The 26,663-nt window shown below is 49.1% G+C and overlaps 1 protein-coding gene across 3 annotated transcripts in view; it reads left to right on the top strand.

Moving 5' to 3' along the window:
• Window positions 1–26,663, top strand: part of MOCS1 (molybdenum cofactor synthesis 1) — a 386,238-nt gene that overhangs the window by 6,726 nt on the left and 352,849 nt on the right. For all 3 annotated transcript variants that reach the window (XM_081523253.1, XM_081523252.1, XM_081523254.1), the window contains 2 exons: window positions 6,711–6,849; window positions 16,885–16,992. The gene's annotated coding sequence lies outside the window, so the exon portion shown is untranslated. The remainder of the gene's footprint in view (window positions 1–6,710; window positions 6,850–16,884; window positions 16,993–26,663) is intronic.

Raw genomic sequence — 26,663 nt, 5'->3', positions numbered from 1 at the left:
CACACAGAGCACAGTCAGCGTTGGGCTGGACTTGCAAGGCCCTGGCCACCAGGCTCCAGGGAGGAGGGTCTACGGGCTCGGACCCGCAGCTCCTTCCTGGGAGAGTCCAGGTTTCAGGTGAGGGCATGCCATTCCTCTCTGGGGAAGTTACCCCCTGCCTTTGCCGAAAATCTCTGGATGAGCACCTACTTGGGATAAAATCCAAACCGCATGGTGCCGCCCACAAGGACCTCGCCCCACCTGGGTGTCTGGTCTGTCTGTCGCCAGCCCATCCTACGCCCCTCGGCTGTTCCCAGACCACCCTCTTGCTACCTTTGAACTCCGACGTACGGTGTGTAAACGTGACCTCCTTCGGGAGCCCTCCCTGAGGGTCAGGAAGACTTCCTTCTGTTCTTCTGCGTCCTCACAGTACCATTGTTCTGCCGTTTCTCTCACAGGACTCCACACAGCCTTTGGTAATGACTGGCGGCGAGCCTGACTCCCACTGCAGGCTGTGGGCTCCTGGCAGGAGAGGGGGTGTTTTCCTGCACATCATTGTCTCCCCTCAGCTCACACACCAGGGCACCCCTGGGAGATGCCGAATGAACAAGGGACCAAAGAGGCTCAGCCTCCAGGAAGCCCCGTGGAGCTCGGGAGACTGTGGATTCCCCAGGGATCCAGCCCCTCCAAGGGCAGCCATGTTCTTCCCCTAGTAGGGCCAGCTGTCATCGCCAGAATGCCTTTTCTTTCTCCCAGAATACGAAAGCAGAAACTGCGGGGAAGGAAGCGGGTAGAAGCTGCTCGATGACTTTTCTTGTTGTCTCTAAGCCAGGCATCCCCTGCAGGGTCAGAGCCTACTCCCTGCTCCTCCCACCCGCCAGATGGCTCCCTGAAACAGGCAGGGCTAATGTTACAGCCAGAAGGGGGCTGTGAGGATGGCACACTCCTGCCTCAAGGACGTTCATGCCCTGGCATCTTGATGGGTCAGGCTCCTTCCCAGAGAGCAAGGCCTCAGAGCCCAGAGCCAGGGCCGTCTTCGCGCGTGGGTGGAGGGGCATGTTGGCTGCAGTCTGATGAGGGAGGGAGTCTGTCTCAGGAGGTGGCAGCGCCTCCTTTCTCCCTTAACTACACCCTTGCCCAGTGACAGCCCCGCAGCTCAAAGGTCCCCCAGGAGCACTTCTCTCTTAGGGGGCTGGGTTTACACCCCAGGATTCAAGTGTCCCTCTGAGGGATAATAACTCAGCCATTAGCACTGAATCTTCAGGGATAGTTCCTTTAACAGATGGTGAGAACTGTCTTACTCCGCTGTGGCTGCCATAATGAAGTATCACAGACTGGGTGGCATAAGCATTAGGAATTCGTCTCTCACAGTCCTGAAAGCTAGAAGTTCAAGACCCGGGTGCCAGCATGGTTGGGTTCTGGTGAGGGCCCCCTTACGGGCTTGCAGACAGCCTCCTTCTTGCTATGTGCCCACCAGGCAGAAAGAGAGCTCTTACCATCTCTTTCCTGTGATGACACTGACCTGGTCTCAAGAGCTCCAACCCTTGTGACCTGATTATCTCCAAAGGCCCTACGTACACATCCCATCCCATCAGGGCTTCAACAGATGAATTTGGTTGGGACACAAATATTCAATCCATAACATTCCAGTCCTGCTCTCCCACCAGATGTGTGTCCTCTCATAAAAAATACATTCATTCCCTTCCAACAGCCCCTAAAGCCTTAACTAATTCCAGCATCAAGTCTAAAGTCTCACCTAAATATCAGATGTGGGTGAGACTTGGGTAGGGTTCATCCTGAGGCAATGTTCCTCTCCAGCTGTGAACGTGACTCCATAAGTGATGTGCTTACAAGCAAAGGTTACACATTTCCATTCCAAAATGGAGAAACAGAAAAGGAATAACAGATCCCAAGCAAGTAAAAACTTGCCAAGGGAAACGCCGCTAGATCTTCAGTCTTAAGGATAGTCCTTTTTGGTTCAGTGCCCTGCCTTCCAGACCCACTGGGCCAGGAGTCCCTTCTCTGCAGCTCTGCTGAGTGGGGTTCATGGCCCCAGGACTCTGGGCAGCCCTGGCCCCAAGGTTCCACAGGTTGTCCTGAACCCACAAGGCAGTCCTGGCCCCTAGGCTTCAGTCAGGGGCTGTCTGGCCTGTTGAAACTTAGAAAGTGGTTCTGATGACCTCTGAATTGCCTTTGGGGTCCATCTTTCCTTTTCCTGGAGAACAGTACATGCTCACTGTCAAACAGCTCTATGATGCAGCCCTGTTGGCTCATCAAAGAAGTCCAGCAGTTTTCCTTCATTTCATCTTGTATTTTCTGTCCCTTGTAGTTCAAATGGACAGTGTCATTGTACACAGTAAACCCTCTACATATCCAGGTTCCAATCTGCCACAGGGCAAAAGTACTTAAAAAAAAAAAAAGGTTCCAAAACAGAACAACAGCAATAGCAAAAAGCATTCCAGGAAGTTCCAAAAAGCAAAAGTTGAATTTGCCACATGCAGGTAATTTTTTACATAGCATTTACATTGTATTTACAACTATTTATATAGCTTTTACATTGTATTAGTTATTACAAGTAATCTAGAGATGATTTAAAGTGTATGGGAAGATGTGCATAGGTTATATGCAAATACAGTGTCATTTTATATGAGGAATTGGAACATCCTTGGATTTTGTTAAACGTGAGGTTCCTGGAACTTGTCCCCTCCCCACCCCCACTGGATACTGAGGCATGACTGTAATCCCATCTCCGTTTCTGGCTTCTGCTGAGATGACTGATTAAGTCTTGGAGTTGTACCCATGATCTCCTAATCAAATGGTTGTTCAGCCACACCCTTAATCTTCATTTCAGGTCAAGGCATCTCATTTTTTGTAATACAGATAGGCTGAAAAATTTCCAGATCATCCAGTTCTGGCGGCTTTTTGCTTAACAACTGCTTCAATTCACCTCTTTTCCTTTGTGTTTTACTATAGGCAGTAAGGAGGAACCAAACCACTCTTTCAGTGCTTTGCTTAGAGATCTGCGCAGCTAAGTGTCCAATTTCATCCCGCAGAGGTTTATCTTCCACAAAACACTGGAGACAAGTCAGTGGTAAAACAGGGGTCATGCCTTTCCTCTGCTTTCCATTAACATGTTCCTCTTTTCTGTCTGAGGCCTCACCAGAATCCCCCTTAACATACAAATTTCTAGAATGCATCTTAAAACTCTTTAGTCTCTATTGATCACCCAGTTCCTAAGTCAGTTCCACATTGTTAGGTATTTGTGACAGCAGCACCCCGCTTCTTGGTACCAATATGTGCTACTTAGCTTGGGCTGCCATAACAAAATACCACAGACTGAGTGGTTTAGACAGTATTTCCTGGGAGGCTGGAAGTCCCAAGATCAGCGTGCCAGCTTGGTTGGCTCCTGGTGAGGGCGTTCTTACTGGCTTGCAGGTGGCTGCCTTCTTGCTGTGTCCTCACACGGCAGAGGGAGAGCCAAGTGCCTCCTCTTCTTCCTGCTGCGCTACTATGCTTACTTGTATCTGACTCTTTGTGACCCCATGGACTGTAGCCCACCAGGCTCCTCTGTCCATGGAATTCTCCAGGCAAGAATACTGGAGTGGGTTGCCATTTCCTACTCCAGGGGATCTTCCCGATCCAGGGATCGAACCCGGGTCTCAGTCTCCTGCATTGCAGACAGTTTCTTTACTGTGTGAGCCACCAGAGAAGTCCCCCTCTTCTTCTGATAAGGGCACTAATCCTGTCATGAGTCCATCTTACCCCTGCCCCTACCAATGACCTCATCTAAACCTAAATCTCTCCTAAAGCCTCAAACACATGAATTTTTGTTGGCAGGGGTGAGTTTGGGGACCACAATTCAGTCCATAGAATAATGCCCTGCAAGAATAAAGGAGGTAACCTAAGCATCCTGGCTGGAAAAATAAGGCAAGCCTCATATATTCTCATAGGACCTCATATCCTGCAGGCAGGGATATATGTGTGTGGTTGCTCAGGCTGTACACCGAACAGTCCTACTGTCTACCAGTCACATTAGAGACTTTGAAAACTTAATATGACAATTTTTGCAACAGATGGCAATTATATATCTTATTCTAAGAAAATCAGTATTTTATGATAAATTTCCGTGTAAGGTAGTACAATCTCTTGAGGAAGAGTTCTTCCCACACAAAAGGTACTGTGTAAACTAGATTAGTTTTTCTGCATTGTCTCTCTTAAATTTTAATTGGGGGATAATTGCTTTAGAGGGCTTCCTTGGTGGCTCAGATGGTAAAGAATCCACCTGCAGTGTGGGAGACCTGGGTTTGATACCTGGGTTTATCAGTCAGAGACTTTGTGGCTTTGAAAACATAATATGACAATTTTTACAACAGATGGCAATTATATCTTATTCTAAGAAAATCAGTATTTTATGATAAATTTCCATGTAAGGTAGTACAACCTCTTGAGGAAGGGTTCTTTCCACACAAAAGGTACTGCATAAACTAGATTACTCCTTCTGCAGTGTCTCTCTTTTTTTATTTTAATTGGAGGATAATTGCTTTAGAGGGCTTCCCTGGTGGCTCAGATGGTAAAGAATCCACCTGCAGTGTGGGAGACCTGGGATCCATACCTGGGTTAGAAAGATCCCCTGGAGAAGGACATGGCTACCCACCCCAGTATTCTTGCCTGAAGAATCCCCATGGACAGAGGAGCCTGGTGGGCTACAGTCCATGAGGTTGCAAAGAGTCGGACACAACTGAGCGGCTAAGCACACAATTGCTTTACAATATTGTAATGGTTTTTGCCATACATCAGCATCAGCCATAGATATACATGTGTCTCCCCCAACTTGAACCCCCCCCCCACCTCGCTCCCCATCCTGTCTGTCAAGCTAAGTCTGTGAGTGGGTGTTTGGGGTTCATTTTGATGTAAGGAAGTTGACATGGACAAGATCAAAGTCATCTAGTGGGAAAGTAAGGAATTAGCCAACCTGCAAAGCAAGTCCCAAGCAGAGACCTATTCCCAGTGTCTGGCCCCTGTAAACATGGTCCTGTGTTGGGTTCCAGAACCTTCTGTGAAGATGTTTTTCTGTTGATTGTCCTCCTTCAGAGCAAGTGTGGAGGACTGATCTCCCCACATCCTGCCTCTTCAGGCACGCCTCCTCAACTCCTCCAGGGAGCTCCAGCCCCTCCTGGCCACACAAGGGCCCCCTGGCTCAGGAGAATGGGGTGCGAGAGCTGGAATCCTCAACCCCAGACCACCCTGATGGTTGAGCCCAGGGAAGTTGGGGGTCCCTTTGGAACTTCTGGATTTACTTGGTTGGAATTTGGAAACTGGGTAAGGGGGAGGGTGGAACCCCAGAATGGTCTCCTGAGTGAGGTCTCACTAAATCACCTGTGGGGAGATAAACTGAGAAACGAATCCAGTAGGAAGCCTAGATGGGGAAACCCCAAGTTCTCTTTTTAATGAATGAAAGAATTAAAGAACAAGTACCATTTGAAGGGCTTGTAACTTCAATCAAACCTGATAATGAATAGTTGTTTTTTACACTGAGGTAATGCATGCATAGAGTAGAGCACACAGCTCTGTAGTGTACAGCTTGATGCCTTCTTGTATGAATACACCCGTATAACCCATTTTCCAGCACATCCTCAGTCTTCTGGTGCCCCTTTCCAGTCTCTACCCCATCCCATGGGGTAACCACTATTTGATCCCTGTCGCCAAAATTGGCTTTGCTTCTTCTTGAACTTCTATAAATGCATGCACACAGTATGTTTTTTTGTGTGTGTCTAGCTTCTAACAAAATATCTGTTGTTGTGTACAAGTGTTCATTTTCTGTGCTGGGAGTATTCCACATGTGAATCTGCCACAAATTTTGTATCCATTCTGTTGTTGATTGATATTGGCTTGTTTCTAGTTTGGGGCCCCTAACTTGGGATCACTTGAAAAGAATGAGGGGTTTATTGTCTCAGGCGATCAAATAACCAGGAAGGCTGGCAAAGAAGCTGGCCTCAGGAAGACTTGGATACGGCAGCTCTGTCTTTTTCCCTCCCTCTCCTCTGCCTCCCAGCTTTTCTCTGCCTAAACTCTAATCTCACTGACCATTTTTCTTCACATTGTAGGTGGAAGGTGGGGTGTTGTTGAGGAGCTGATCAATAACCAGACCTGGACTCACCTCCATCTGGAAATTCTGTGACCAGGAAAGGCCTCTTTCTCCTGAGATTTTGTCCGGAAATCCCCAGGGAGGGTTCTAAGACAATAAATCCCCCATTCTTTTCAAGTGACCCCAAGTTAGGTTTCTGTCACTTGCTCCCATGACAGTTCTGACAAATATACCACATATGAACCTTAGATTCAGACCAAAGGCCCTTGAGGGACTCCCTTAATCTTTTTCAGGCTCATCTACTTAGTTGTTCTCTTTGCACCAAAACATCACAAGGATATTCTCTGAAGCCAAGGTCAGTGTGCACTTGTTAAGCACACACCTGGTGTGCCCCAGCCCTGGGGTGAGCTCTGGTGCATGGAGGCAGGTGGATAGCCTGGCCCCTGGCCTTGAACTCTGCAGTGCCCTACACAATTTCTCATAATTGCTCTCTGAATTATACTCCTTTCCTTGGCATGGTATTGACAAACTGAAGATTTGATAGGTTCTCTCCAGGTCATCTATTTTAAGGTATCAGCAGTTAATGCAGAAAAGAAATGATGTTCAGTTTTCAAGTGATTGAACTCTAGCCACATTTTATTTTCAGCAACGTGCCCAAAGACCTGAGTCACTGCCCTGTCCTGAGCTGGGGATGGACTTCTTGGCCCCAGGAAGACCAGCCCTGTTTGACTGCTGCCTTCCTAGGTGGCCCCTGAAGAGCCTAACATCGTGACCAGGAGCAACAGGTGTGTAGTGAGAGAGTGAGACACTTTGACTCTGAAGCCATGACCAAAGTGGTTGGTGGGAGGAGAGTTCTGTCTGTCTGCTCTCAAGTGCCTGTGGGACACCCTGATGGTCCATTACACCAGCTGCCTGACATGCTCTGTGCAAGGGGGACGCCTGACGCTGGCTGTGACAGGCTGCATCATTTGGTCACAATTCTTCCCCTCTCCCTACATTCACACCCTTTGTTGTATGTTCTCAGCTGGGAGAGTGGTACCCATCCCTTGACTCTCAACTTGTCATGTAACTGGCTTTGTCCCATGACATACCCATGGGTGAGACACATCTGAGGCTTGCATAAAATGCTCTCTTGAAAACACACCTAGGCCAGCCTGGAACAGAGCCACATGGAACAGAACAAAGTCAGCCCAGTCCTCCTAGCCAAGACCAGTCTGTGTCAGCCAATACGCAGCCCAGCTCCAAATATGTGAGTTAAACCCAACTGAGGCCAGAAGAACCACACAGCTGAGCCCACACTGGCTCATGGACTGTTTAAATGTTCATGGTTTAAAGCCACTAGGTTCAGGAGTAGCAACATATAGCTCACACATCTGCTATAATGCAGAGATTGTCAAACCAGATGCATGCATATTAACCAGGTGGATAAAAATGCTGAACCACTGAAAGATCCACTGAGTTAAGATATTTGAAGCGAAAAGAGTATTTTGAGAATTGCTTTTTAAGGCCTATCGTCACTGAAGTAAATGTTAACCACTTGTTATCAGGTAGAGGAATGGACTTCAAGGAAAGATAAAATTGAATTGTAACTAACTTAATTGATGGAGAAGGAAATGGCAACCCACTCTGGTATTCTTGCCTGGGAAATCCCAGGGACAGAGGAGCATGGTAGGCTACAGTCCATGGGGTCGCAAAGAGTCGGACACGACTGAGCAGCTTCACTTTCACTTTCACTTAATTGATATGTCAGGGAGAACTGCCAAGTCATTTAGAAAACAATTTTAGTTGTTAGTTACGTGAAATATTTTTCTTGCAATGGGTACTGATCCACAGTTTTTTTTCATAAAAATGTTTATCTTTCCTTTGTTGTTTTAACCCTAACTCCTCCATTTCTAGTGGCCTCTTCTCCCCCAGGGGTACACAGTGCCTTAAGCATGTCTTGAGGATCTTGGGTAAGAAAAGAAATAGGAAAACTAACTCAGATTAAAATGTGGCGAATTTTTGCACATTGGGGCACTGGAATGAGAATGGAACTTGAAGCAGACTTTTCTTCTAAATACTTCTACTCATGAATGGAGGAATGGCTAAAAAAGATATGGTATGTATACACAATGGAATACTACTCAGACATTATAAGGAACAGGAGTGAGTCATTTGTAGAGACATGGATGGACCTAGAGACTGTCATACAGGATAAAGTAAATCAGAAAGAGAAAAACAAATATAGTCTATTAACACATATGCATGGCATCTAGAAGAATGGTACAGATGAACCTATTTGCCAAACAAAAGTAGACACAGACGTAGAAAACAAATGTATGGACACCAAGGGAGGAAAGGGGGGCGTGGGATGGGTTGGGAGAGTGGGGCTGATGTGTATACATGGCTATGCGTGGAGCAGAGAACTGGTGAAACCTGCCATATAATGCGGGGAACTGTACTCAATGCTCTGTGGTGACCCAGAAGGGAGGGGAACCCAGAAGGGCGGGGATATTTGTGCACATACAGCTGAGCCACTTAACTGTACAGCAGAAAGCAGTGCAACATTGTGAAGCAACTATACCCCAATAAAAACGTACTTCTACTATTAGAGGAAAAGTGGACCTCAGTTCAGTCGCTCAGTCGTGTCCGACTCTTTGCAACCCCATGAACTGCAGCACGCCAGGCCTCCCTGTCCATCACCAACTCCCTGAGTCCACCCAAACTCATGTCCATTGAGTTGGTGATGCCATCCAACCATCTCATCCTCTGTCGTCCCCTTCTCCTCCTGCCCTCAATCTTTCCCAGCATCAGGGTCTTTTCCAGTGAGTCAACTCTTCGCATGAGGTGGCCAAAGTATTGGAGTTTCAGCTTCAACATCAGTCCTTCGAATGAACACCCAGGACTGATCTCCTTTAGGATGGACTGGTTTGATCTCCTTGCAGTCCAAAGGACTCTCAAGAGTCTTCTCCAGCACCACAGTTCAAAAGCATCAATTCTTCGGCGCTCAGCTTTCTTCACCATCCAACTCCCACATCCATACATGACTACTGGAAAAACCATGGGGGACCTGAAAAGAGCCAGTTGTAGCCATGGTAGCATGTCCTTGAAGATTCGTATTTAATCTAATATAGACATACCTCAGAGACACTGTGGGTTTGGTTCCAGACATAAAGCAGGTCACACACCTCTTTTTTTGGTTTTCCAGTGCATAAAAGTTTTGTTTACACTATAGTGTAGCCTACTAAGCATGCAATAGCAATATGTCTAAGAAAACAACACGCATACCTTAATTTGAAAATACTTTATTGCTAAAAAATGCTGCCCATCACCTAAGCCTTCAGCAAGTCACAATATTTTTGCTGGTGGAGGCTTGAAATATTGAGAGAATTACCAGCATGTGACACCCAGACACAAAGTGAGCAAATGTAATTAGAAAATGGCACCGATAGACTTGCAGGAGGCAGGACCACAAACCTACAATTTGTTATTAAAAAAAAAAAGGTATCTGAGAAGCACAAAAAAGTGAAATGCAATAAGATGAGATAGACCTGTAAATTTTTGTGAAATTTGCCAGTGATTCCAGATTGGTGGTATCCTAGGAGCCTTGCAGAAACCAAATCTTTTCTGGAAAGCACACTTTTTTTTTTTTTATCATTGAAGTATAGTTGTTTTACAATGTCATGTTAATTTCTGCTGTACAGCAAAGTGATTCAGTTAAATATATAGAAACATCCTTTTTTTATACTCTTGTCCATTATGGTTTATCACTGGGTATTGAATGTATTAATAGTTCCCTGTGCTGTACACTAAGACCTTGTTGTTTATGCACACTCTAGATAACAGTTTGCATTTGCTAACCCCAACCTCCTCTGTTCTCTATGTCCATGAGGCTGTTTCTGTTTTGTAGATAGGTTCATTTGGGCCATATTTTAGATTCCATATGTAAGTGATATCATATGGTATTTGTCTTTCTTGTTCTGACTTAATTTATTTAGTATGATACTCTCGTTGCCTCCATGTTGCTACAAATGGCATTATTTCATTCTTTTTTATGGCTGAGTAATATTCCATTGCATATATGTACCACATCTTTATCTAATTGTCTGTTGATGTACATTAGGTCATTTCTATATCTTGGTTATTGTGAATAGTGCTGCTGTGAACATAGGGGTCCATGTATCTTTCTGAATTGTAGTTTTGTCTGGATATATGCCCAGGAGTGACATTGTTGGAACTTATGGTAATTCTGTTTAGTTTTGTGAGGAACCTCCATACTGTTTTCCACAGTGGCTGCACCAACTTACCAGGAGTTGGGAGGGTTCCCTTTTTTCCACACCCTCTCCAGCGTTTGTTACTTGTAGGCTTTTTAATAATGGCCATTCCAACTGGTGTGGAGAACACACTTTAAATGCAGATGTCAAAGTATTCTCACAGATAAAAATCACAACATGAGCTTACAACGTAAAACCACCAAACACACAAGGAAACAAGCCACCATGAGCAAGAGTTACTAGAAACAACAAACTGAAGGGTCAGATTCCCCCAAATGAGAGTTTTGTAATCACGATGCCAAGTACAAAAGTAGTAAGTCCAACATGTCAGAAGAACGAAAAGATTGAAAGTACGGTGTAAAGCAAAGAACAGCTACCAAAACTGACCAACTTGCCAAAGAACTAAATATAACTTCCATAAGTTAAATGTAAAACTCAAAAGAAGGGGCAAATGGCAGAGTGAGGCACTGCAGCAGTGAGAATTTGTGAGCTAGAAACTAGATGGGAATTGACCTCACTGCCTAGGAGACTTAGTCTTTCTCATGAAGAGGGTGGATCTCAGTTCTTGGGAGGAAGGATGGTGTCTGGACCCAGCCTGGTAGTGCCCTGTTCCCTGAAGTGAGATGGGCAGATGGAAAAGCATCAGCCTTCACTTTCTCTATTAGGGGAGACAGGAGTCATGGAGACAGAAAAGGGGGGGCGGGGATATCTGCTCTGGTAGACAGAACACAGTAGTAAAATAAGCTACATCAGAGAGGACCACCCAGAGTCACAAAACGCTTCAGAAGACGGTCACAGGAGGTGTTCTGGTTGTCTATGGCTATGTAACAAACCACCTGAAAATTTAGGGACTTGAAACAGCAATACTATTGATTTTGCTCAGGACTCAACTATTTGGGCAGGGCTGGGTGGGAGCAGTTGGCCTCTACTTCCCATCACACTAAGTTACTCAACTGGGGGCTGCTGCTGCTAAGTAGCTTCAGTTGTGTCCGACTCTGTGCGACCTCATAGACAGCAGCCCACCAGGCTCTGCCGTCCCTGGGATTCTCCAGGCAAGAACACTGGAGTGGGTTGCCATTTCCTTCTCCAACGCATGAAGGTGAAGAGTGAAAGTGAAGTCGCTCAGTCGTGTCTGACTCTTTGCGACCCCATGGACTGCAGCCCACCAGGCTCCTCCGTCCACGGGTTTTCCAGCCAAGAGTACTGGAGTGGGGTGCCATTGCCTTCTTCGCAACTGGGGGCTAACAGTTAGCTTTTCAGAGTGTCCCCCCACCCCCTGCCCCGGGCTGGCTAGTTGGTGCTGACTGTCAGCTAGGAGACATGTGTCTCTCCAACAGTTATGTGGGTTTGCTCACAAGTTGGTGGCTGAGTCCCTGGAGAGAAGGCAGATGTGTGTGATATTTTTGTTATCAGGCTTCTGAAGCCATACGGTGTCACTTCAGCTACACTCTATTCATTGAGGCTGTCACAAAGATCTGCCCTGGTTCAAGGGGTAGGGGTAGTGGGGAGGTTCCCCAAGAGCATGTGGAATGAAAGGTGCTGTTGCACCATCTTCGGGAAATGCAATCTGCCACAGGTGAGGCCAGTCAAAGCTCAGGTGATGGTTGGGGACCTTGGCAGGTGACCCAGCCTGCTGCCATCGTTGGGCTGGGATCTGGTGGCAGAATGACAGACCTGAAGCAGGTTGTAGACACAAGCAGGGCCAAACCTGGGAGATTATTAGCAGATGGCATGATATAGTGTTTAAGAGTACCAATTCTAGAGCCTGTGTATGAGCCCTGGCTTCACCCACTAGGAGTTTATAATCTTGGACAAGGAACCCAACTCCTCTTTGCCTCAGTTTCCCCATCAGTTTCAGGGAGAATGACACTACTTAGCTGACAGGTGTGTTGTGAGGCTTCAGCGAGTTTAGGCAGTTAAAGAGCTTAGAACAGTGCCTGGTGCCCAGGAAGTGCTATCTAAGGATAAGCTAATACTGTTAATAGGCTGCTTCCCAGAAAAGCACTAAGAACAAAACAGGGAACCAAACAGCCAAATGGTGTGTATCGGAGCTCAGAAGTGAGGCTAACTTCCAGCAATGCAGACCACCAGGAATGAGAAGGGTGCTGCTGGTGGAGGAGGGGCCTGTGGTGTGGATCCTTGGTGCCCTGAGGGAGGTGTCCTGGAGTGGAGAGAATGGTCTCTCAGCCCTGGCCTGGAGGTCTTGCTGGGCTCAGAGGTAATGCCAAGTTCAAACACTATAAAATTCTCTGCAATGTTGTTCGAGCAGTAAAAATAGTCAGGAGTCCTGAGGCTACTTAGAAATAGAACAACTGTTTTCTCTTTAATGAGCTGCCATACGCAGTGTTTAATTAAAACTGCAGGAGCGTGCAGGAACGTGGACCCAAGGATCATGGAGGGCTATGGCTGTAGGACTTTGTTTGCCAGGGCTGGTGGGTAGGGGACCCTCAGAGGCTGGGCGCAGCCACACCCCCTACCCCCAGCTCCTTCCATGCAGGCCCCATGGCTGCCTTCAGGTTCCTCATGGGCCCTCATGATTATTTTCACCCTCATCATCCCAGTGAAGAGTCATGCTCTACCTGCTTCAAATATGCATGGGGCAAATAGAGCAGATTCCATCTCTGAGCCTCAGTTTCCCCTCCTAGAAAGTGGTGAGGATAAATGAGTCCTCCTTCACGGGGCTGTCACTGGATCAAGCAAGGTACATGTGGAAATGCTGGACACATGTTCACTCCCACCCTGTGGGCATCCCTGGTCAGAGCAATTGAGATGGATCTGATGCTTTCAAGGTTGTGGGTGTCGAATCCCAAGCCATGTCCCGGTGAGGTGCTCCTTGATTAGGGGATTCCGAAGTCAGATAAGTTTGGAAAGCTCTGTGCCGTCCATATGCTCCTCCCCACTTGCAGGGTTGTAGTGCCTGTGGGTATTGTATAGGTTCTGAGAAGTCCTGGTATAAGCAATCCTGCCATGTGTCATGTTTTCTAAAATTTCTCACCATGGAAACTCTGTTTCATACAAATTTTTCTTTACTTGTTTCACCCATTAGCATCATGGGGCACAGTCTCTAGGAAACACCAGGGTGGCAGAAATCACATGTGCAAAATCCTTAATTTCTCTGAACTCTCATTTCTCATCTGAAAAATGAGGGTAATTAACACCCACTTTGCAGGTTGCTATGAAGATTAAAGGCAGCGTGCACAAAACGCCTAGCCCAGGGCCAGGCACACAATGGATGAACAGTGAGTTGAAGCCACTCTGGCTTGGGTGGGGCCACAGGGACAGGGAATGATACTGAGGGATGCAGATACTAAAGGTGGGAACTGAGGCAGGGGCTTGACCATGAAGGGCCAGACCAGCACAGGCTCGCTGGAGCTGAGCGTAGGGGTCCAACATGGGAATTGTTCCCAGCATGAGGGGCACAGCTAGGTCTGTAGGAGAGGGGTATGCGGGCTTGCTTGGGGCTTGGGGGACTACTGGGGTGGGTTAGTGAACCATTTGTTAATGCCTTTGTTCCCCAAATACTTATTGAGCACCTATTGCATATATACCAGGCACTCTTAGCCAGAGAGGATGTGTCAGTTAACAAAACAAAGTTCCTGCCCTCCTGGAGCTCACGCTGTCAACCAATAAGCAGACTAATAATATTTTAGGCGATGATAACTGGCTACAAAAAAGAAAGTAGTGTGGAGGGGTAGAAAGATAGATGGATGTTATTTTAAGGTGGTCAGAGAAAGCCTCTGTGAGGAGGTGATATGAGAAGAAAGTGGAAAGAAGCAAGTGATTTCAAACTCACTGACTCATCATCGTCACTGTGGTCATCAGTATCATCATCATGCCAATTTCCCCACCCATCTCCTTGTCTTCATTGGTTGGTTGCAGCTCAGTTCAGTCGCCCAGTCATGTCCGACTCTTTTTGACCCCATGGACTGCAGCATGCCAGGCTTCCCTGTCCATCACCAACTCCTGGAGCTTGCTCAAAGTCATGTCCATCGAGTCGGTGATGCCATCCAACCATCTCATCCTCTGTTGTCCCCTCCTCCTTCCGCCTTCAATCTTTCCCAGCATCAGGGTCTTTTCCAGTGAGTCAGTTCTTCACATCAGGTGGCCAAAGTATTGGAGTTTCAGCTTCAGCATCAGTCCTTCCGATGAATATTCAAGACTGATTTCCTTTAGGATGGACCAGTTGGATCTCCTTGCATCCAAGGGACTCTCAGGAGTCTTCAACACCACAGTTCAAAAGCATCAATTCTTCGGCGCTCTCAGTGCCTCTCAGATTGTTTGCCTCCTCAGGGTGCAGTTCGAAGAATGTCCACAAGGTGGAGTAGTGACACTAACCCTGTCCAGGGATGTGAACTCGTAGATGAATCCAGAGGTGTGTGCTCAGTTGCTCCGTTGTGTCTGACTCTTTGCCACCCTGTGAGTAGCCTGCCAAGCTCCTCTGTTCATGGGATTTTTCCAGCAACAGTACTGGAGTGCGTTCCCGTTTCCTCCAGGGGATATTCCTGACCCGGGGATTGAACCCACGTCTCCTGCATCTCCTGTACTAGCAGGCAGATCCCCCTGCCAAAGGATCCAGTCAAGGTTGAGAGTAGTCTCAACTATAGGGCTGTCTGCAGCCACAGGAAGCCCACACAATTGGGTTGTAAACTTGACCAAGAGGCTTCCCAGGTGGCAGACTCCACCTGCCAATGGAGGAGACACAGGAGACATAGGTTCGATCCCTGGGTTGGGAATATCTTCTGGAGGAGGAAATAATAACCCACTCCAGGATTCTCGCCTGGGAAATCCCGTGGACAGAGGATCCTGGCAGGCGACAGTCCATGAGGTCACAAAGTCGAACACAACTGAGCACACACACACACTGTCTACTGTGCCACACATGACTCATGGTGTGTGTGTGGGGGGTCTCTGGATATCTGCCACCTAGCGACTAGAGGCTTTGGGGAAGGAAAGGAAAGCCCCCAGGAACTGGTAGGGAAGCTGAGTGAGGGAGGGGCTGTCAGGCCCCCAGCACGGGCTCAAGGGAGTCCCCAGGGCTGGGGCTGGCACGGCCACCAGGAGAGCAGTTCCAGCTAGGACGTTTTCTCTTCTCTCTTCGTGGTGAGGTGCAGCGGTGGGGGATTTAAGGCTCCATCTGCCTTTTGCTGTGAGGAAGGCAGGGGAGGACGCAGGAAGTTGGCTCTGAAAGCTGAGCCCTGCGTTCAGCACAGCCAGTCTGGAGAGAGTGTAACAACCTATCTATGTGTGGTTTGTGCCCATTTAGCTGCTCTCACTAAATCCATCTTTGTGTTGGGAGAGGGCAGCTGTGAGCTGGCTGGCTGCCAGCCCCGGTTTTTGGGGAGAAGGGGACTTGCTCAGACCCCAGTCTCACTCATCATCCCCTGAGCAGTAGCTGTGGGACCACCTTGGGGGGCAAAACTGCCACAACCCCCTGTTTGGAGTCTTCTCTCAGTGCCCACTGAAAGGGGCAAGCTGGCATGCTCCTCTGGGTGGTCCTCTGCCAGGACCTGCCTCTTCCTCTCCAGCAGGAGGGCTGACTGCCCTCCAGACGCATTCCAGCGAGTCAGAATTGCAGGATTTCCAGTGTCCCTAGCACTTTGCTCCCAATAACATGTGAACAGATGTGCATAGTTCTCTCCAAGGGCTCCCAGGTGGGGAGAGCAGCATCCTCTCAGTAAGGTTCTTTGCTTTGCTCGGGTAGAAGAAAATCCATTTCCCATGACTCCGGGATCTCACTCACCTGTAAATGTGCGGCTGAGGGCTCTGAGTGTAGCTGCATGTAGCTCCACCTGAGCCCTGACTCTCTCCATCTGCAAATGGGGCCAATAATACTCACCCAGTAGGGTCATCTGGTCAACGCAGGACTATGTCTGACAGCAGCTGGCACCCCATCAGAGTTCAATAAACAGTGTGTGTTTTATGTCTAAATAGCCTAAAACATGGAGAAGGAAATGGCAACCCACTCCAGTTAAGGGCCAACCATGTGTTCTTATCCCTGATCTTGTTTATTCCGCAGAAAAATCCTATTTGGTGCATTCCTCCTTTTTTTTCTTATCAATTTTTTTTTCTGCAAGGAATATTTGCAAACATTCTCATTGAGGCAGAGTCAAGCACTGCTTCAATATCTGAAGCAGAGTACAAATATCTTTCCTGACCACCTGCTTCATGGACCCCCTACCCCTCAACCCCACTCACCCCACACACAACATTCATTAGAGGTAACTTCTGCGTAAGTTTGGTGTTTACCTTTCCAGACTTTGAAAATATACACTTGTGTGTTTATAGTATAGTCCATGGAGATGTAAAATTCAGATCCTTGTCAGCATTAGGTGAACGTTCCTGGTAGAAGAAGCTTCCAGAGAAGGTGCAGACCAGCTGTTCCTCCCAGGTGGTGTTTGGTTCCCTGTCGACACCCATCAGAGTGCTCAGAGCACGTGAGCTTCATTAAAGTGGACCTTCAGAGGGGCTGGCAGCACTCTGTAAATAATTACCATCGAGGTCTAGGAAGTCACACAGGTGAATGTGTAGGGTCCACTTTCTACTAAATGACCTTGGCCTCTGTTTCAGGCTCTCATTGGGACATAGCTGCTGATTCCCAGGATGTGATTCTTCAGGCCATTTTCTGCCAAACTGAGGAGCCAAGAACAGAGGCCATGCCTGGCTGCACTGGGACAGGTCAGACATCGGGTCTGGGTTTTTGTTTTGTTTTATTGTGTATTGGCTGTACCAGGTCTTCCTTGCTGCACACAGGCTTTCTCTGGTTGCGGAGCGCAGGCTTCTCGTGCGGCGGCTCCTCTTGCTATGGAGCACTGGCTCTGGGCGCGCGGGCTTAGTCGCTGGTAGTATGTGGAATCCCCTCCCGGACCAGGGATTGAACCCACATTGCCTGCATTGACAGGCGGATTCTCAACAGCTGGACCACCAGAGAAGTCCGGGTCTGGGTTTTGAGGTCTGTTTGGGCAGGGAGGACAGTGTGCCATGGACACTAGGGAGCCTTAAGGCCAGAATTGGGCCCCCACCTCCCCCAGCTGTCCCGAGCCTGGAAGCACAACGCTTCCTGGGCAGGTCTTCAGGGCGCTCCTCACTGTCTACCCATCCACTCCTCACAAGGCCAGCTGTAAGGGGGGTACAGCCACTAGTACCTGCTTCACAGACATAGAAACTTCTAGAGAAGCAAAGGGTCAAGAATATGCATACACTGGGAACCAGTCAGCATTGGAACAGGGTTGCTGGATTGAAACCCCAGTGTCAACAGGAAGACTTGTTCTATTTTCTTTTACTTGTTTGTTCCTTCATTTTTTTGTGCACAGGGAATATGCGAGTACATTCCGATTATACCTAAGATAAAAATGAAGCTCTTTCAAACCGTAGCCTCCCTCCCCACTGGTAACCACCATTATTTGTCAAGTGTGTCCTTCCAGACCTTTTTTCTACACACATGCACACAGCTGCTACTTTAAAAATAGATTACCCTATACAAATATTTCTATGACCTTCTCTTTCTCAGTGTGTTTCTTTCCAGATTCACTTATTTAGACCTATTTCCTCTTTTTAAATGGCTGTACCATGTTCTGCAGTGTGGCTATATTGTAATTTCACTTCACCTCTATTAATATTCAGTTTAGTCTCTGTAAAATGTAGATAGTAATAGTACCTGCCACACAGGATTATTGCAAGATTAGATGAGATAATACATGCAAATTGCTTAGAATCAATCCTGGCACATATGTGCATGTACAGACACACGTTATCATGATCTTTACCAGCGTTATCATCACTGTTCTCGATAGGCATTAACATTATTTCCAGTCTCTTTTGCTATAAAGAATGCTACAGTGAAGATTTTGCATGTGAGTTTGCCTATAGAGTATTTTTCTGAAATGCTGGCTGAGGAGTCTGGAGGGTGGCGGGAGAGAGGGTGGGGAATTTCTTCCCTGGTTCAGCCCCGTGTCCCTGGCATTTGCATTCTCTGAGACCACAGCTCCCACAGGGCAGCCCCTCTGCGTGCCCTACCTCTTGTGGGACTTGAATCCCTTTAGCCTTGAGTGGTGACAGCCTCTGGGGGCCTCCCTATCCCTTGCTCATTCTCTTAACCCTGTTCACCCCCATAAGCTGATCCTTTATGTGAAAAGTGCAAGTGTTAATTGCTCAGTCATGTCCGACTCCTTGTGACCCCAAGGACTGTAGCCCACCAGGCTCCTCTGTCCATGGGATTCTTCAGGCAAGAATATTGGAGTGGGTTGCCTTGCCCTCCTCAAGGGGATCTTCCTGACCCAGAAATCAAAGCCCCATCTCTGACATCTCCTGCATTAGTAGGTAGGTTCTTTACCTCTTGCACCATCTGGCCTTACCATCCTTTGAACCTTCTAGGGGTGAACTCTGTGTCTTGTCTGGGCTCTGGCACACCAGCCTTTTGCTTGTTATAAATCACCTATTTATCTTCCTTGCCCATTTTCATAGCATTGCCTTTATGATTATTTATAAAAACTCTTCAAATAGTATAAACATTAGAATTTCATTAAATATGGTATGTTTTATCGTAGCTCATCTTAAAAAAATTCTAATGTAATACATGCTTGTAGTAAAATATTCAACAGTAAAGAAGAGTATAAAATGATAAAATGAGAGATGTCCCCAGAATGAGAGGCCTTCCAGTGAGCTCTGTGAACACGCAGAGCGTGGATGCTGACACAGGAAGGAAGGTGTGAGGGTGTGAGGGTGACCCCTGCGTCCCGGCCGTCTCTAGGAGGTTCTGCGGAGAGCACCGTTCTGGTTCCAGCCCGAGGTAAACACTGTCCCTGCAACCACTGTCCACACAGGGCCTGGAAGCAGACCACGGCACAGCCCTTCTCCGGACAGGCTCCCAGCTAATCACCTCGACTTTGACCTGCCATCCTCATCTGGCCCCGCGTTTGTCAGCTGCAAGGGAAGCAGTCTCTTCCTCCCCGCTGCCCTCCAAGTCCTGGTGAATTTGGGCGGCGGCCCTTCTGCTCTGGATTCCCCTGATGTGACTCAGTCTCACCCTTGCTCTCCACTGAGACCTCTGGTCCCTCCTGTCCTGTAGGTGTTGGATACTCTCCCTTTGGACCATCTTTGCTGCCATTTCAATGGGAAGGGGTAACAGATATGCTTGCCCTGTGTGGAAAGCCAGCAATGACTTGAACCACAGGAAACAATTGTTGTAGTTCCCAGGGAGGCGGCTCAATGGGCAGCCCGTGTCTCCTCCAACTTCGACCCCTACCCCTTCCTGCTAGTCTTCCCCCCACACATGTGCCCACGCCCACCCTGCCTGCCCTCCATCTCTCCTGTACCCACAGGTTAGATCCTCTGCCTCCTGCCAAAAAGCAGTTAAGCGCGGAGGTCGGCACCAGACTGTCCCCCACGTCACCTCCCTCCAAGGGCCCTGGCCAATATCCGGTTGGCACTGTGACTTCCCCACCTCGAATGCGCAGTTTGAGGTCCTTCCCAGGCCCTCTCATCCTCTGCTGGAGCCCAGTGCCCACCCCTCTCCCCCTGAGGCCCCCCTCCTGGCCCAGTTCCCTGACTCTGCAGGCTGTAGCCCACCACCTGATCTAATAAATGAAGTTTATCTTGTGTCTGTGGCTGCTTTCAAGACACAAAGAGTTAAGTCTTTGTGACAGAGATCACAGGGCTCCCCGTATGATTGACAGTATTTACTGTGTGGCCCTTCACAGACCAAGTTTGCCCACCCCTGAGCATACTGCTGCCAGAAGGGGAAGTCGTTGGTGACCTCCTGCCCTGGACCTTGCGACGCGGTCGGTGGCTCCTCCAGGAGGAAGCGTGGGTGACTCTTGTCCCCTCCCCCGGTGGTTGCAGTGACCTGCAGCCTTGCGCAGGTTCCATAGTTACACGGCCCTGGGCCAGGGAGCGCAACCCATGGCTGGAGGGCCGCACACGACCTGGGACACAGGCTGGAGGAGGAAGGCTGAACCCCTCCACCCGTGCGCTTCAGGAGGTGAGACGCTTCACCTGGAGGGGGCGCTGGGGAGCAGGGAAAGCCATGCAGGTCTGGTGCCTGGGGCACGGGGTGGATGTGGAGTGAGCAAGGCAAGGGGCAGTGGAGGTTTCTGGAAGCTGCAGCTCAGGTAATTTAGGGAACCTGGAGCTCGTTCCAGGAGCTCCGGGAATGCCACTCCCGCGAGGGGCCAGAGCATCACAAGACTGGTCTGAACCTAATCCCTGCCACCCTCAGCCACCCACAAGGCTCCTCCATGCTACCGCCTTCACCCTGCTCTGGGCCCCTCATAACTAGGAGGCAATGCTTTGGAAATTTCTACTTCTACCACCTGCTGCTGCTCTTTGAAGGTCACCTTTGCCATGTGGCTGAATCGCATTGGTTAGTCACCTGACCCCATCTTGCTGGGCCATCCTGCATCCTCTGATGTGTTCTTAAGTTCTCTTAGAGCTTTTAAACTCGCTCGTCTCTTGGATTCCGTGACCTCACACTTGTGGTTCTCCCTCTGCTTCCTGCTCCTTTTCGCCCTCTCTTGCTGGAGCTTCCACCTCGGCCCTCCCCCAGACACTGCATGCAGGTCCGGGACCCACTGGGACCTATCTTCTTTGGTCCCAGGTGTATAACCCCTGCCCTGGCTTCTCCCCTGGGCTCCAGACCCAGATACTGAGCCAGCTGCTTGACGTCACTGCTCAGATCCTCAATGGCATCTCCACCTTAGCGTGTCCCAAAGCAGAAGTTCTGATTTCCCCACCCCAGACCTGGTCCTCTCCTGTTCTTCCAGTCTCTACATGGCAGCACCTTCCACACATCACTCAAACCCCCCAAGTTCAGTTCAGTCACTCAGTTGTGTCCAAGTCTTTGAGACCCCATGGACTGCAGCCTGTGAGGCCTCCCTGTCCATCACCAACTCCCAGAGCTTGCTCAAACTCATGTCCATCGAGTTGGTGATGCCATCCAACCATCTCATCCTCTGTCGTCCCCTTCTCTTCCTGCCTTCAACCTTTCCCAGCATCAGGGTCTTTTCTAAGGAGTCAGTTCTTCGCATCAGGTGGCCAAAGTATTGGGAGTTTCAGCCTCAGCATCAGACCTTCCAATGAATGTTCAGGACTGATTTCCTTTAGGATTGACTGGTTTTTATCTCAGTTCCAGACTTTTCCCTCTCCCCTCACCTCTACATGAATAATACATTCTGTTGGTTCCAATTCAAAACATTACCCGTACCTATCCTTGTACCTACATCTCCACAGCCCTGCACCTCTACAGGCCACTCACTGCTGGTGCCTGTGGTTGCAATAGCCTCCTAACTAGCTGCCCTACTCTTTTATGCACCCAGGGCTGTTTTTTTATTTTATATATTAATCATGTCAATCCTTCTTCTGCTAAAATATCAAAGGTTACTCATCCCACTTAAGATAGTGCTGCTTCTTATCATGGTTCATGAATTTTGTGGCCACACTCATCTCTGCCTGCATTGTCTGTGCCTCTGTGCTCTGGCTTCACTGGCCTGTGGTCCTGCTACAGGACATCACACTTGTCCCCTCCATGCCTAGGATGCTTTCCTGGCTCATCCCTTGGCTGGATCCTTCTAGTCATCCCTGTCTTAGGTCAAAAGGCATCTTCTCAGTAAGGTCTTCCATGTTCATCAATTTCAGGTGACCACCCAACTCACCCACAGCCAGTTTGCTACCGTATCGCACTCGTCATTTTCCAAGCAATCTCCCCTCCCTAAAATGACATTGTTCATTAATGTGTCAAGAGGTTAAGAACTGAGGTTGTGGAGCCCAACTACCTGGGTGCAAACCTCAGCTCTGCCATTTCTAGCTGTGTGACCTCAGAAAACCTAGACGGTGTGCCTGTGCCTCAGTTTCCACATCTGTGAAATGGGGATGATCTAAACCTGCCCACAAGCTGAATCCAGTGCATCACCTGTTTTTGATTCACCCACAAGTTAAGAAGGGTTTTACATTTTTAAATGGTTGGAAAAAGTCAAAAGAATATTTTGTGACTCGTGAAAATTACATGAAATTTAAAATTTTAGTGACTATAAAGTTTTATTGAAACACAGCCACCTCCATACCACTGCTTCCATATTACCATAGCGGAATGGAGACATTGTGAGACTGCAGGGTCCACAAAGCCTAAAATATTAAAGCCTAAAGTTTCTACTATTGACTCTTAACAGCAAATATTTGCTGACCTTTTGGATAAATACCATCCAAGCTTGATATAAATGATTTATTACATGTTGTGCTTGATATCTATATAGATATAGATTAGCTGTAGATGTTAGGTAGATATGTAGATAGGTGGGTAGATGGATGGATGGAGAAAAATATAGGTGTATATCAACAACATGGAAGTGTCCACTGTTGTTTAATATCGGCCTTCCCTGTGCCAGCCTGTGCAGTAGAACTTTCTGCCACGGTGGAAACGCTCTGTATCCACGCCGTGTGGTGCAGCCGCTGCCAGTCACGTGTGCCTGTGGAGCATTTGACATGTGGCTTGTGTTACTAAGGAACTGAATTTTCAATTATAGTTAATTATAATTAATCTCAATTTTAATTTAAAATGCCACCCGAGGCTAGTGGCTACCAGATTGGACAGCCCGGCCCTAAAGCAAAGCCCACGAGAAAATGCGGGCCTGACATATGGCAAGGCCTCCATGAACACGGGCTGCCCCCTCTCTGGTCCTCCAGCCTCTGTTCTCCGTCTCCTCTCTCTCCTCCCCCGGCCCAACGCTTCTCCTTCACTCTTGGTCCGGCTTTCTCGCCTTAGGGCACGTCCTGTCTCTCCACATAGCATCCCCTGTCGCTACCCTGCAGGCCCCTCCTCCAGGGCAGGGCCTGTTAGCATCCAAGCCTCACCCTCAGCCGACCTCTCTGTGGTTGTAAATCAGCTCTGATAATTTTCCATCTGGTCCCGGCCCTTCACAGAAGAGAGGGAGCCAGGCCGGGCGGATCCTGGCTGGAGGCGGGGAGGGTAACTGGGCCCCTCAGTGCGGCAGCCAGGGATGCGCCATCGTTTCCGAGGCTGGTGCTGCGCTCACAGGCACCTCTGCCAGGAGCCGGTGCCAGGCCTGAGCGGGGCTGCCAATCACGGAGGAGCCAGGAGCCTGGATGCAGGTGCCCGTGGGCTGACGGCAGATGAATGGTCTGGAGGCAGGGACGAGGGGTCTGCCAGGCAGCGTCCCCAGAGCATTCTGTTCCTACTTAAGGGCCTTGTTACCATCACTGCAGCTGCGGGGCCCTTGTTAGCGGCAAGAAAAGGCATCGGGGAAGCCTTGTTCAAGAGTGAATTTCCTGTCCAATGACAGCCCACGCTAGGCCCCGTCCTCACACAGAGCCCATCGGCCACAGGGCACACAGCCCCCTCCAGGGAGGCTGGAACAAGCAGGAGGGGCCTGGTCCCAGCAGGAGGGTGCCAGGTTAGGGAGGGGACACTGGGCCCCAGGCTCAGAGAACACCTCAATCATTTTTCATTAACGTGTGAACAATCAAGTAAGGGCTGAACCGCCCCAGTGGTTTTCGGAACAAGCCGGTTCACGGCTCAGGAAACCTGCCCTCTACATCCGTCTAGGCCTTTCAGAACTAGCTGTGTGCTGCTGGACAAGTCACTTGCCTTCATCTGGAAAACAAAGGGGTTGGACTAGATGGACATTCCCTACCCGAATGCAGGGAGAGTCTTGAGCAGTGTGTGGGGTACTTCTCGACTGTCACAGTGACAAGCAGGTGGGATGGGCCGGGATTCTCCGCATCCTGAAAGAGCGATTATTCCACCCAAGAAAAGTCATTCCACCAGAATGCTGGTAGCACCCACTGGGACAGCCCCCTCAGCTGGGGCATCCGCCTGCCTGTAGGAGCCACTGTTGGCGCTCTACCCGCTCTCCCCGGCCTTGACTATTTAGGCACTCCCAGGCTAACTCTCAACTGGCAGCACCTGCGTTTCTTCGCAGAGGACTTTCCCCGGCAACTGGGTTCTTTTCTGCTTGCTCACGTGGCAGCCAGAACACTGGGAGCTAACGGGCCCTGGGATCAGCCCTCACCAGTAACAGAGGGTTAGGGTTTTAGATGTATGTATCTCAGGCGGGTAACTGAACTGCATTCCACTCGGTCTCCCAGAGGACGCCCGTGGAATCAGCCTTCGTCACCCACAGTGGGACCTAGGATGGTACCATGGGCTTCTTCCCTTCCTTGTCTTATCTCCCAGGTCCCTTATTCTCACTTGAATTCTTGTCTTGGGGTTGGTTTTGGGGGGCGTCCAGTCAAAGACTTTCCTGCTAAACTGTCCAGGGAGGCGGGAAGATGAGTGCCCTGCCCACCTGGAGTTTGGAGGGAGCGTCAGTAACTGCTTGGGACTTGAACTTAACTGGGAGGAGGTGGCTGGGTCAAAAGTACAGATGGCAGGTGCCCCACGCTGCCCAGGGTCCTGGTGTCCTAAGCAGACACAGGGGCAGCTGTGGGGACCTGGATCCCATTTTTCTCCTCGGCATCCTCCTTTAGGTGCATCACTGGGTGAAATCACCTCCTGGCCATGAGAGGAGAGCAGACACATCAAAACACATCCTTCTCATCACGGCCAGTGATCCGCTACTGAAGGAGTAAGATGATGGTCACTTCATCTCCCCAAGGGGCTTCTTTTTTCTAAGGGAGATAAAAGTGGAGGAAGGAAAAAAAACAGGAGCAACCCATGGTGATTTTCCATCTTTTCTTTGACTAGTCTAATGAAAAAAAAGTCCAGCATGTGGCCTAAATGGTCCCAAAGACCAGGGCCACTCAGGTCTAGCCATGAGTTAGAAATAACAGGAAGTGTGTAGTGAAATGGAATGGGCCAGCTGCCCCACAAAGAAAAGGAAAAAGGGCCATGTCTCGGTGGCAGACAGAACTGGTTAACTGCCCCAGCCCTCAATCCAACCCCCTCCCCTTCCACCCAAGAGTACTAAGTGACAACCCTTCTAGCCAATCAATGTGTACTGGAGGGATCATGGGGACAGCTCTTGCTGACCTAATAGAGATGCTACCCCTCTCCCTTCCACCATACTTCCACTTCCTGCTGGAAATGCAAATGTGATGGCTGGGACTGCAGCAATCATCCTAGGCTCATAAATCTCAGAAAGAAAATCTCGGTCTTTGGTGCTGACACCCTTGAACTTGTAGCCTGTTCTTACTATGGGAGGAAAAATGAACTTCTTTCTTTTTTGGACACTGAAGTTGGGTTTGCTGATCACTGCTGCCCAACACATTCCTGACCGAGGCAGTTGGTCATGCTGTCTTACCCTTGCATGGCTTCATCATGTGTCAAGTCCATCACGTGCCCAGCCTCTCATTCCAACTTTTTATCATGGCTGCTGTTGTGGGGACTAGCTTCTCACAGCATCCTCTGACAGCACCCTGCCTGCTCGGTTCCACCCCTCTCCCCACCTCGGCAGTGGACACCTAGAACCTGTCCAGCCACGCAGATGTACAAACAATCTTGAAAAGTGAAAATGTGTCAATACTGCTGTGGCATGACACAGCCATTGCTCAATGATGGTCAGGAACTGAAGGATAAACAATGCCCTCCCACCCACCCCCACCCTGAGTAGACATTTTAGAAGCACATAGAGGTCCCCAGTTTGATGGTAAAGTATTCAAATCAGCTTATTTGTCTTCCTATTTCATTCTTCCCAGGCCTCTACTTCTGTTTTTTCCCTTACCCCTAGACCCTGTTTCAGACTTTGCTTTGGGGGTTAGAGGGGCCCAGACCTAAGATATTTTAGGTCACTGCATCGGTCAGCTTTCTCACCCTCTCTGGACCTCAGTTTTCTCCTCTGCACAGTGGGTAGACCTGGGACTGCGTGCTCTCTGGGGTCCCTCCCTCTGTGCATCCCTGTGCCCTCTCCTTGTCCCTCCACATCACCGTGTCAGCCCCAACTGAAGGTGCCCCAGGGGTGGGCCCCGGGACTGCCTCAGCCTGTCTCTGGGGGACCCAGGCCAGCATCACACGTACAGTGAGTGGAGGAGGGAAGAGAACAGCAAGAAGAAAGTGTTAATTATAAAAGGAAGCAAGCCGAAAGAGATAAGGAAAAAGCCCTCAGGCTGGAAGCTCAGTCATGTGAAGGGAGAAAGGACGGAGGTTGCCAGGCAGGTGCTGAGCCCATGAAATGGGAATGAGCTGGGGTGGTGAGCGCCAGCCGAGGGGCAGGGGGCAGACACACAGCCGGTGCTAATTAGCTGCAAATGGCTTTGGTCACAGGTCACTGAGAGCAGAAAAACAGTCCTGCCAGGGCGTTGCTGAGTCAGCTGGGGGCCAGGGGAGAGAGGGCAGAAGACCGCTGACAGGCTGGCGGAAGGGCTGGAGGCTGGAGGAACGGCGGCTGGGATCCGTGGCCGGC

Source organism: Giraffa tippelskirchi, chromosome 8, assembly GCF_054371585.1.
Source record: "Giraffa tippelskirchi isolate mGirTip1 chromosome 8, T2T-mGirTip1v1.2.pri, whole genome shotgun sequence".
Taxonomy (NCBI): domain Eukaryota; kingdom Metazoa; phylum Chordata; class Mammalia; order Artiodactyla; family Giraffidae; genus Giraffa; species Giraffa tippelskirchi.
Note: the sequence above shows the minus strand (reverse complement) of the source record. Positions and strands in the feature narration are given on the sequence as shown.